Consider the following 10,537-nt stretch of genomic DNA (forward strand, 5'->3'; position numbering starts at 1 on the left):
ATTTTCTAGAAAACTGCGGTGATTGAAAACCAAGCTTGCAGATGGGAAGGCGTGGAAACTTAGCCCTGAGAAAGGAAGGAAGGAGCCAGAAAAACTCAAGGATGGGAGCACCCATCGCATAACCTCCACCTGGGGCTGGGGGAAGCTCAGCTTGAGGCCCAATCCTTTGGATGGAGCTTCTCTTTTAATTTTTATTTGTTGTAAAGTTTATTTATTTTGGGGGTGGGGAGGGCAGAGAGACAGGCAGAGAGAATCCCAAGCAAGCTCCACGCTGTCAGCGCAGAGCCCAATGCGGGGCTCGATCCCACCAACCGTGAGATCATAAACAGAACCGGGAGATCATGACCTGAGCTGAAATCAAGAGCTGGATGCTCAACCGACTGAGCCCCCAGGTGCCCCTAGCTTCTCTTTTTAATTGTATAAATATATATTCCGTACCACAATGGAATGAGGAAGGACCTACAATCTAAGCTTGGCGAAACATTCAAAAGAGTCATAAACAGAGATCTCTTATTTCCTGCCTTTTTAAATCTTGTCTAAGTACTCACCAAAGTAATCTGAAAGGTGGCAAAAAGACAGTGCCTGTGAAAATATTTGGGCTGAAATATTATATATTTGATATGAAATACGTTAGAAATGAGGCTATCTTCATCTAGCATAATTTCTTTTGGGCTCACCAGGCAACTCAGCACCTGCAAAGAATATATTCTCAATTAAAAATATCATGGTCTATAGAGGAGTCTTTTGAAGTATCAGAAATTTCAAATTTATTAACAAGCAAATGCAACTTTGGAGACAATTTCAGGCTATGTTATGAAAATGAGCCCAAATTGAAAAAATAAAATATATTCTTTAGAAGAATATTTGTGATACGCTATTAGATATAGCTACAAAATGGATTCAGGTACTTGATTGTGTACCCAAAATAACTATTTTTCTAATGGTTTTTAAATGCTCACATAATTAGTATAAGTACTTTGAAAATTTTATTCAGGTGCCCCACTCAGGTGGCTCAGTCAGTTAAGCATCCGACTCTTGGTTTCAGCTCAGGTCATGATCTCACAGTTTGTGAGTTCGAACCCCACACTGGGCTCCACACTGACAGTGCAGAGCCTGGTTGGGATTCTCTCTCTCTCTCTCTCTCTCTCTCTCTCTCTCCCTCTCTCTCTCCCTCTTTCTCTGCCCCTCCTCCACTTCTGCTCTCTCTCTCTGTCGCTTTCTCTCCAAATACATAAATTTATTTTTATTATTTTTATTTTTTTCAATGTTTATTTTTAAGAGAGAGCACAAGCGGGGCAGGGGGAGAGAGACAGGGAGACCCAGAATCGGAAGCAGGCTCCAGGCTCCGAGCTGTCAGCACAGAACCCGACGTGGGGCTCGAGCCCATGAACCATGAGATCGTGACCTGAGCCGAAGTCGGCCGCTTAAGTGACTGGGCCACCCAGGTGCCCCAAATAAATAAACTTGAAAAAACTGAATAAAATTTTGCTCAGACATATGCAATTGCTGATCTATTATTTTTATCTTGAGAATTTTATTTTTAAATATGCTTTTGAATAGAACTGCTTTATAGTTCTATAGTTTTATAGGCCGAAAGGCGAGTCAGACTCAGAGCGCTCAAGGCTGGTTGGGTACAGTGCCCGTCAAGTAGCCCTGTCCCTGCTCTCCCTCCACGCTCTCCAACCCACAGAGTCCAGACACCAGGAGCTGGAGTGAGCGAACTGGGCAGGAGGAGGGAGGGAGAGAAGGCAGACCACAGCCTGCTTCCCCTAGAGAGGTGGTGGCCCTGGAGCAGGAGGGACAGTGGCAGGAGGTGGCACAGAAGTCTTACCTTAAGAAGACTTAAGTGTTGATTGGGAGAGTTGAATTTCTGAATTGAGACCATGTTTGCAAAGAATATCACTGTAGGACTTTTTGATACCAAAGAATAAGCAAAACTTGAGGGGCTGATGAACCTTGAAAATATTACCCTAAGCGAAAGAAGCCAGACACAAAGATCACATTTTGTAAGATTCCACTTAAACATTTTGAGAGAGAAAGCGAGCAAGCAGAGGGGCACAGAGGGAGTGAGAGAGAATCCCAAGAAGGCACCACGATGCCAGTGCAGAGCCTGACGCGGGGCTCGATCCCACAACCCTGGAATCGTGACCCAAGCCGAAATCAAGAGTCGGACGCTTAACTGACTGACTGAGCCACCCAGGGTCCCCTTGTAGGATTCCATTTAAATGAAACACTCCGAATAGGGAAACCTACAGGGACATAAAGTGGTTGCCAGGGACTGGGATGAGGGGGGGCAGAATGGGGAGTGACTGCTGATGGGTATGGGGTTTCCTTTTGGGGGAGCGTGAAAATGCCTTAGGACTAGATAAGAGGGGTTGGTGGCACAACAGTGTGAAAGTACTGAATGACACTGAATTGTACACTTTATTATTTATTTATTTATTTATTTATCTGACTATCTCCTATACTCTTGACATTATTCCAGATGCTTTATTATTTTTTAATTTACATCCAAGTTTGTTAGCATGTTGTGCAATAATGATTTCAGGAGTAGATTCCAGTGACTCATCCCCTAGGTATAACACCCAGCACTCATCCCACCAAGTGTCTTCCGTAATGCTCCTTGCCCGTTTAGCCCATCCCCCCCAACCAAAACCCCTCCAGCAACCCTCAGTTTGTTCTCTGTATTTAAGAGTCTTTTGTGGTTTGTCTCCCTCCCTGTTTTTATATTATTTTGCTTCCCTTCCTTTATGTTTTGTATCTTAAATTCCACATATGAGTGAAGTTGTATATTTGTCTTTCTCTGACTTATCTCACTTAGCATAATACCCTCTAGTTCCATCCACGTTGTTGCGATGGGGCATATTTCATTCTTTTTGATTGCTGAGTAATACTCCACTGTGTATGTGTGTGTGTATATATATATATATATATATATATATATATATATACACACACCACATTTTCTTTATCCATTCATCTGTCAATGGACATTTGGGCTCTTTTCATACTTTGGCTATTGTCGATAGGGCTGCTATAAACATGGGGGTGCGTGTGTCCCTTCAAAACAGCACACCTGTATCCCATGGATAAATGCCTAGTAGTGCAATTGCTGGGTCGTAGGGTAGTTCTATTTTTAGTTTTTTGAGGAACCTCCATCCTGGTTTCCAGAGTGGCTGCACCAGCTTGCATTCCTACGAGCGGCACGAAAGGGTTCCTCTTTCTCCGCATCCTCGCCAACATCTGTTGTTGCCTGAGGTGTTAATTTATAAGAACAGATACTACACTTGATCTTAGCCAAAAGACCGAGAAGTGATGAATTGTACATTTTAAATGGTTATTGAGTAATTTTAGGTAATGTGAATTTTACCTTAATGAAAAAAAAAATCAAGTGTGTCCATCAAGGGACAGGAAAAGGATGCCCTCTACTGGGAAGGCTTAAAGGACAATGCCAGAGAAAAATAAAATTTCAGCAAGGCTTACCCCATACATTCTGCATATAACACATATTACTAAATGGGGCTTTGTGCATCACACATAAACCATACTCTCTGGGAGGTTTCAAGAATTTTCAGGAGCACGTTTTGACGCTCTTGGAATTTCATTTAATGTGTTGACTTCATTAGCTCCACACTCTGAGCGGCACTGAAGCATTAGACAGGTGAGGGCAAGACAGGAAGCAACACCCGAGATGTCTCCCTGGCTGAGTCTCCTTAGTAGGAAAGTTCTAGACCGGGTCGAAGGTCTACAGCCTTCTGCTGCTGCAGACCCCGGGCCACTTTGGACCCAGTAGCACCCATCAATTCCTGGTGTTCTTGAGGTCCAGCTCATTGTCGTGTTCTGAGTTCCCCTTTCTGTGAATTCTGACATAAGTCTCCCAGTTCCCGAAATGGATTCTGCACTTCACAACCAAAGAGGTGGACGATGTAGAGTCTCTGAAGCTTGCTTGCTCAGAAAAAGGTTCGGGGGCTCCCGGGTGGCTCAGTCGGTTAAGTGGCTGGCTTCGGCTCGGGTCATGATTTCACGGCTCGTGAGTTCGAGCCCCGCATCGAGTTCTGTGCTGACAGCTCAGAGCCTGGAGCCTGCCTCAGATTCTGTGTCTCCCTCTCTGTCTGCCCCTCCTGCTCACGCTCTGTGTCTCTCAAAAATAAATAAACACTAAAAACAGAAAAGAAAAGAAAAAGGCTCTGACCCCAGAGGAAAAGTAATTGCAGCTGGCAGGCATCCGGGACATCTGCACTGGCTGTTGTGTGCCCAGGGCACGGTGGGCAAATTATTGAAAAACCTGGCAGGGTGCTGCTAAGTTTTAAGCTTATAAATGTGCATTAAAATAAGAAATGATTAATTCAGAGAAGTAGGGAAGGAATGAGAATCCAAACCATGCTCTTAATTCAAGTGAGCAGATCACATGACCTTTCCAAGCCTCTGTCTTCTTTGTCATATGAGGATCCTTTTGATTTCACTAGGTGGTTGTGAGAATAAAATGTTACGGATTCATATCAAAATGCTTTGAAAAGTACAAGATGTGATACAAAATGCAAGGATTTTACCCGCGTTGATTGACAAAGGAGCTTGCTCAGAGATACACCTAGCGTGAGACCTAGGGCTTTCCATATTTAGGGATGAGGTGGGCCAGTGGGTAAACCCGCAGCCAGGTTTTACTGTCTCACGCGGGGTTGGCGGGTCTGTTTGGACTGCGCAGAGATCCCCTGTTCCGAATTTGTCATTTATTGGAAAGAGGAAACTGGCTGAAAGGCGTAAGCCCAAATGAGAAAAATGAATCACCAACTCATTATAACTTCCTTTGTTTTTCAGGATTAATAGATCCTAGGTCATAAAAATAATACGTTGATTTTAGAGTTTAAAATTTGGGTATTAATTAGCGCAAGGAACAAACTCTGAGTGTTTCTTCTTTGTTTACTTAGCTGGGAAGACAAAGATTTGTGTTTACATTGGCTTATTTGGAATTAACATTTTGATCTCTATGCTCTATTCTCTACCACCCACGATGACATCAATTCAACTCAGTAGATATTTACTGAGCTTCTGTTTTGCTCCCAAGCTGGGGATACTGTGGTGAACAAACAAGACAGGTATCCTCACCCTTGGGCGGCACATAGGCTTTTGGAGATCAGCCCCAGCCTTTGCCCTGGGCTTTGAAGGAAACGGCAGGTTGTGTGTGTGTGGGGGGGGATGCACGGGGGGCCCGAAACCCGCAGACATCACACCCAACCCGCCTCAGATGCATTCTGGGAGGGATTTCCATGAAATTACCACCAGCAGAAGTGGGCACCCAGGTTTGAAACCATTCTTTTTTGAATTCCTATAGAGCCCTCCGGTCCTTTAAGGATATCCTGAATCAAGAGTCTGATATTTAAACTGATAGCCACTCATCACATTTGAAGGGCAGACATCTGAAATTAGAATGCCCAAAGATCAGGAAAGCAAAAGATGATATTTGGTGTGTTTTCACAGGGCAGAGTGTTTTAAGATACTACACTCATCTGCATGGTGGCTGAAGGATTTTTTTTTTTTTTTTTTTTAGACAAGCACAAAAAACCCAAACCAATTTTCAGCCTGAGTACTTCCCGTGATTTTGCTTCATATACTGACCAGATGGGTTCCAAGTTGGGTTTTCCTGAATCTATGCATCAATGGCCTTGCCCAGCTCAGAAATGCAATCAGCAGGGCTCATCCAAAAATGGAAGAACCCTGATTTTTTATTTATTTTTTTGTATTTATTTTTAATGTTTGTTTGTTTTTGAGAGAGAGAGAGACAGACCATGAGCAGAGGGGCAGAGAGAGGGAGACACAGAGTCTGAAGCATGCTCCAGGCTCCAAGCTGTCAGCACAGAGACTGAATCAGGGCTCAAACCCATGAACTGTGAGATCGTGACCTGAGCCGAAGTCGGACGTTTAACCGACTGAACGACCCAGGCACCCCAGAACCCTGATTTTTTAAAAAAGTATTTTATGTTTTTTAAATGTTTATTTTAATTTTTGAGAGAGAGAGAGAGAGAGAGAGAGAGCATGAGGGCACAAGTGGGAGAGGGGCAGTGAGAGAAGGGGACAGAGGATCCAAAGCAGGCTCTGTGCTGACAGCAGAGAACCCAGTGCGGGGCTCAAACTCGGCTCAGACTCACAAACCGTGAGATCGTGACCTGAGCCGAAGTCGGCCGCTTAACCGACTGAGCCACCCAGGCGCCCCTTCTGTATTTTGATAATAGCCCCCCTAATGGGTGTGATGTGGTATCTCATTGTGGTTTTGATTTGCATTTTCCTAATGATTAATGATATTGAGCATCTTTTCATGTATTTATTGGCCACCTGTATGCCTTCTTTGGAGAAAGATCTGTTTAAGTCCTTTGCCCTTTTTAAAATTGGGTTGTTTTGGGGGGTGGCTGAGTGGTAGTCAGTTGAGCGTCTGACTTTGGCTCAGGTCATGATCTCACCCGTTCGTGAGTTCAAGCCCCGCATTGGGCTCTGTGCTGACAGCCCGGAGGCTGGAGCCTGCTTCAGATCCTGTGTCTCCCTCTCTCTCTGCCCCACCCCCCGCTCATGCTCTATCTCCCTCAAAAATAAACATTAAAACAAAATTAACAAAAATAAGCTTTGGCTTCTGTTTCTGAGTTGATACCTCTTATATATGGAAAAAATGGGTCACAGAGTCAGAATCAGTATTTAGGGTCCTACTATTACAACAGGGCTTTGTCTCACTTCCTTCCTTACTGAGGTCCAGAGGCAAGGACACTCATTTTTTGCTATTTGGGGCTGTAGCCTTAAGGGGCCAACCCCCCAATAATAGCCGTACCTTATTCGCTGCATCTTATGGAGTGATCGGAGCCTAGCTTCTTAACCCTAGTGTATGGACTGAATTGTGTCTCCCTTCCCCAGCTCCATAGGATGAGGCCCTAACTTCCAGTGTGACTGTGTTTGGAGACAGGGCCTTTATGGAGGTAATCAAGGTAAAGGAAGGTGATATGGGTGGGCCCTAATTCAGTAAGACTGATGTCCTCAATAATAGGAAGAAACACCAGAGCTCTATTTTTCTCTCGGTGCACACACAGAGGAAAGGCTACATAAAGACACAGCAAGAAGGTGGCTGCCAGGAAGCAAGAACTCACCAGAAACCAACCCCGCCAGTACCTTGATCTTGGACTTTCAGCCTCTAGGACTGTGACTTAACAAATTTCTGCTATTTAAGCCACCCAGTCTGTGGTATCCTGGCATTATGGCAGCCTGATCTGACTAATCCACTTGGATTCAGAAAGTAAGCAGATGGAGAAGAACCCAGAGAGAAGAGCCAGGGTGGGTACAGGTGGGTCCCACGATAGCTTGGGTCACACTAAAATTTTTCTGGACTCTTCTAGGCTTCAACATGATGTCTAAGTAATCTCTTCCCGGAAGAACACAATTTCCTGATGTTGAAAATAGAAGGCTTACCAAAGCCTACTAAAATATAACCAAAGGCTTCGTGGATATCCATTGGCTGTCACCAAAAAGTGTGCTGATGATTTCAAAGTCCCAGACATGTACATATTAGACTTTCCTCAAGGTACATATGGCTTTACCCCCAGTGTTGAACTTCTCTTCTTCCATTTTCTTGTCTGTGATCCCTGGTTTGGAAGGTTTTTCTCAGCTACTTCTGATATCCTTGTCAACCTTTCCTTCCCTGTCCACCAGATTAACTGCTAGATCCCTCTCCAGGCCTCTTATTTCTGTGAGATCTAGTCATACTTCAGACGGTCTTGGCTGTAAGGCAAACAGGATCTAGTGAACAAGGGCCAATGGGAAGAGGAGGAAGCTAAAAGCAGTTGTGGATGGCCATTGGTGGGGTGGGGCGCAGGCTAGTCGTCAGGCTTAAGGACGGGCTTTGGGCCGGGGGCTGGAAGGCTAAATGGGAAGCTGAGGCAGAACCCCGATCAAATGGTAGGAACGGGCTGGACACCGTAGAATTTGCCCAATATGCCCAACATAGAAGGTGTGTGCAGACTTAAGCTTCTGAGTCACTGACATCCTCCTTTCTGCCCCTCACCCTTTGTTCTGTTTTCTCAGATTCCAGCCCCCTCTTCCTGTCCTTACCTAGCCCCCGCCCACCCCATCCAGTCTCTCTGTTTCATGCTACATAATCTTTCGTTGCTCTTTCTTGGCTTTGTCTGCTCATAGAACACTCTCAGAGTAATGTCACAGTCCAAGAATGTCTCTCAAGGTGAAGGACAGGATCCCAACATGAGTTAGAGGCTGGCTGAGACACCTATATCAGCTTCCCGTTGGGAACTCTGGCACATAGCCCAGAGGCTCCGAAGGTTTTAGCTGTTGAGTTGGGAACTCACGACACGGGCTGGGAGGCCTAAGAAAGTGGTGAGGTGGGAATGTATACTCAGGAATTCTCCACCTAGCCCTCACTATACGATAGTCCTTCTCAGGCTCTAACATACATCTCAATCTTCTCAACGTGCAGGTGCTGATGTAGGAGGTCTTTAGTAGACTCTGATGTGTGGCCTTGAATTCTGTATTTCTAACGAGCTCCCAGGTGATGTGGATGCTGTTCTTAGTTCCTGCCCTTTGAGAATCAAGGTCCTAGAGCATCATGTTAAGGGAGGGACACCTGTGCTGGAGTTTCAGGTCCCATGGAAGGAAGGCTGGAATATTTTTGAGTGTCATGGGCTTCTAGTCATAGCTGGTGGCCACCACCCCCTCCTCCCCTGCTCCTCATCAGCTTTCGATCTGTAGCACAGAGGTTCCCAAGCTTGCGCACGCATTAGAATCACCTGGAAAGCTTGAAACACTGCCAGCTGGGCTCCGTGCTCAGACTTTCTGATTCACTAGGTCTGGGGTGGGGCCCGAGAATTTGCACTTCTAATAAGTTTCCGGGTGATGCGGATGCTGCAGGTCTGGGGAGCAGACTTTGAACCCACGGCTGCAGAGTAACTGAGCCCGGGATACCAGAAGGGCCCTACTACAGTGCGTCAGCCGGCCTTGGGTTTCAATCTGATTCTGCCCCCTGCAGTGTAATGGTAGTCAAGTCACTCCTATTCCCTGAAATCCAGGTTTCCCATCCACAAAACGGCGACAATGCATCTCACTGTGCAGCGTCGCCGAGCAGATGAAAGAATGTTTGCAAGTACCTTCACACGTTTGTCCTAAAGAAAGATTTCCCTTCCGCCATCGAGAGCCTGCTTGCTGCGGTCACACCAGTTAAAACATTTTCAGTCAATGGGTCAGCTATTTCAGTTGCTCGACTTACCGTTTTCATGGAACCGAGGAAATGAACCCAATGATTAGAGCATTTCCCCCCCCCCCCCCCCCCCCCCCCCCCCCCCCACTATATTCAGGAAAGTAAGCTCTGGAAGATCTGCATCTGAAACACCCAGGGCAGGGCTAAATAAACTTTAATGTGCCTAAAAAGCGCTTGCGGGGTGGGGGGGTTGTTCAAATACAGATTTTTATACAGAAGACCTGGGAAGGGACTTGAGAATTTGCGTTTCTAACAAGCTCCCAGGTGATGCTGATGTTGCTGGGCTCAGGCCCACACTTGGAGTAGCAAGGATGCTCAAGCAATCGAACATGCATTTTCGTTGATCCGGCCCAGACTTACCCTGCAATTTCCTCAGGTGATCCTTGGGCAAACTGAAGCGTGAAAGCTTTAGTCTCTCTTTTGCCTTTTAAATTTTAGCCGTAGCCCAAACAGTGGAAGGTGTCAACATCACATCGCAGTCCCTGCCCCATTTCATGGAGATATAAAGACAAGTATAGCTGTGTCCCAGTTCCTTCTGACTGGAAGGAGGCGGGGCAAATCATTTCCTGTCGTGTTTATTCTTTTGAACTCAAAATCTGCTCATCTGTAATCCGGGAAAAATAATACTGTCCTTGTTATGCCCAGAATTCGTGATCCCCAAATACCGCCAGGGAGCCGAGTCCGATGCAAAAGCAAAAGAGCCTTTATTCGAGCTAGCCCGAGCTCAATCCCCTACCTGCACTGACGCAGCAGTGAGATACCGGGGAGAGAGAGTGAGTTTCAAAAGCACAAAGGTTTTATTGGGGCCTAGGGGCAGTTGGTGGGGTAATGGCTGTGGCCTCAGCCGATTGGCTGGGGAAGGGTCGTGGCCTCGGCCGATTGGCTGGGGAAGGGGGAGTCCTGTTACGCAGGTCGCTGGGCGTGTTTTGATCAGGAAGTTTGAACGGGTGAGCGGGAGGTTACTCAACGGGAGGAGGCGCGGTCTAGGTGAAGGACACAGAACAAGATGGAGGCCGCTGGGGTAGGCCCGCTGATCACTGGGAGTCCGGGTGACCCACTGGGTCCAAAAGCACTCTGGGAATTATAGAGATTTGCAAATGCGAAGGCCTCTCAAAATATTGAAACGTTTTAGAGCAAAACTTCCTGTATCTTCAAAAAAACTGGTTTTATTTTTTTAAGTTTTTAAAAATTTTTTATTAATTTTGAGCGACAGAGAGAGAGAGAGAGAGAGAGAGTGAGCGGAGAAGAGAGAGGGAGACAGAAACCCAAACAGGCTTTGCACTGTCAGCACAGAGCCCA

At 45.9% G+C, this 10,537-nt stretch overlaps 1 pseudogene; it reads right to left on the bottom strand.

The window, feature by feature from the left end:
• Positions 1-3,208: 3,208 nt before the first annotated feature.
• On the bottom strand, positions 3,209-3,317 carry LOC122223494 (annotated as a pseudogene).
• Between the last annotated feature and the right edge of the window lie 7,220 nt (positions 3,318-10,537).

Source organism: Panthera leo, chromosome B3 (assembly GCF_018350215.1).
Source record: "Panthera leo isolate Ple1 chromosome B3, P.leo_Ple1_pat1.1, whole genome shotgun sequence".
In the NCBI taxonomy this organism is placed as follows: domain Eukaryota; kingdom Metazoa; phylum Chordata; class Mammalia; order Carnivora; family Felidae; genus Panthera; species Panthera leo.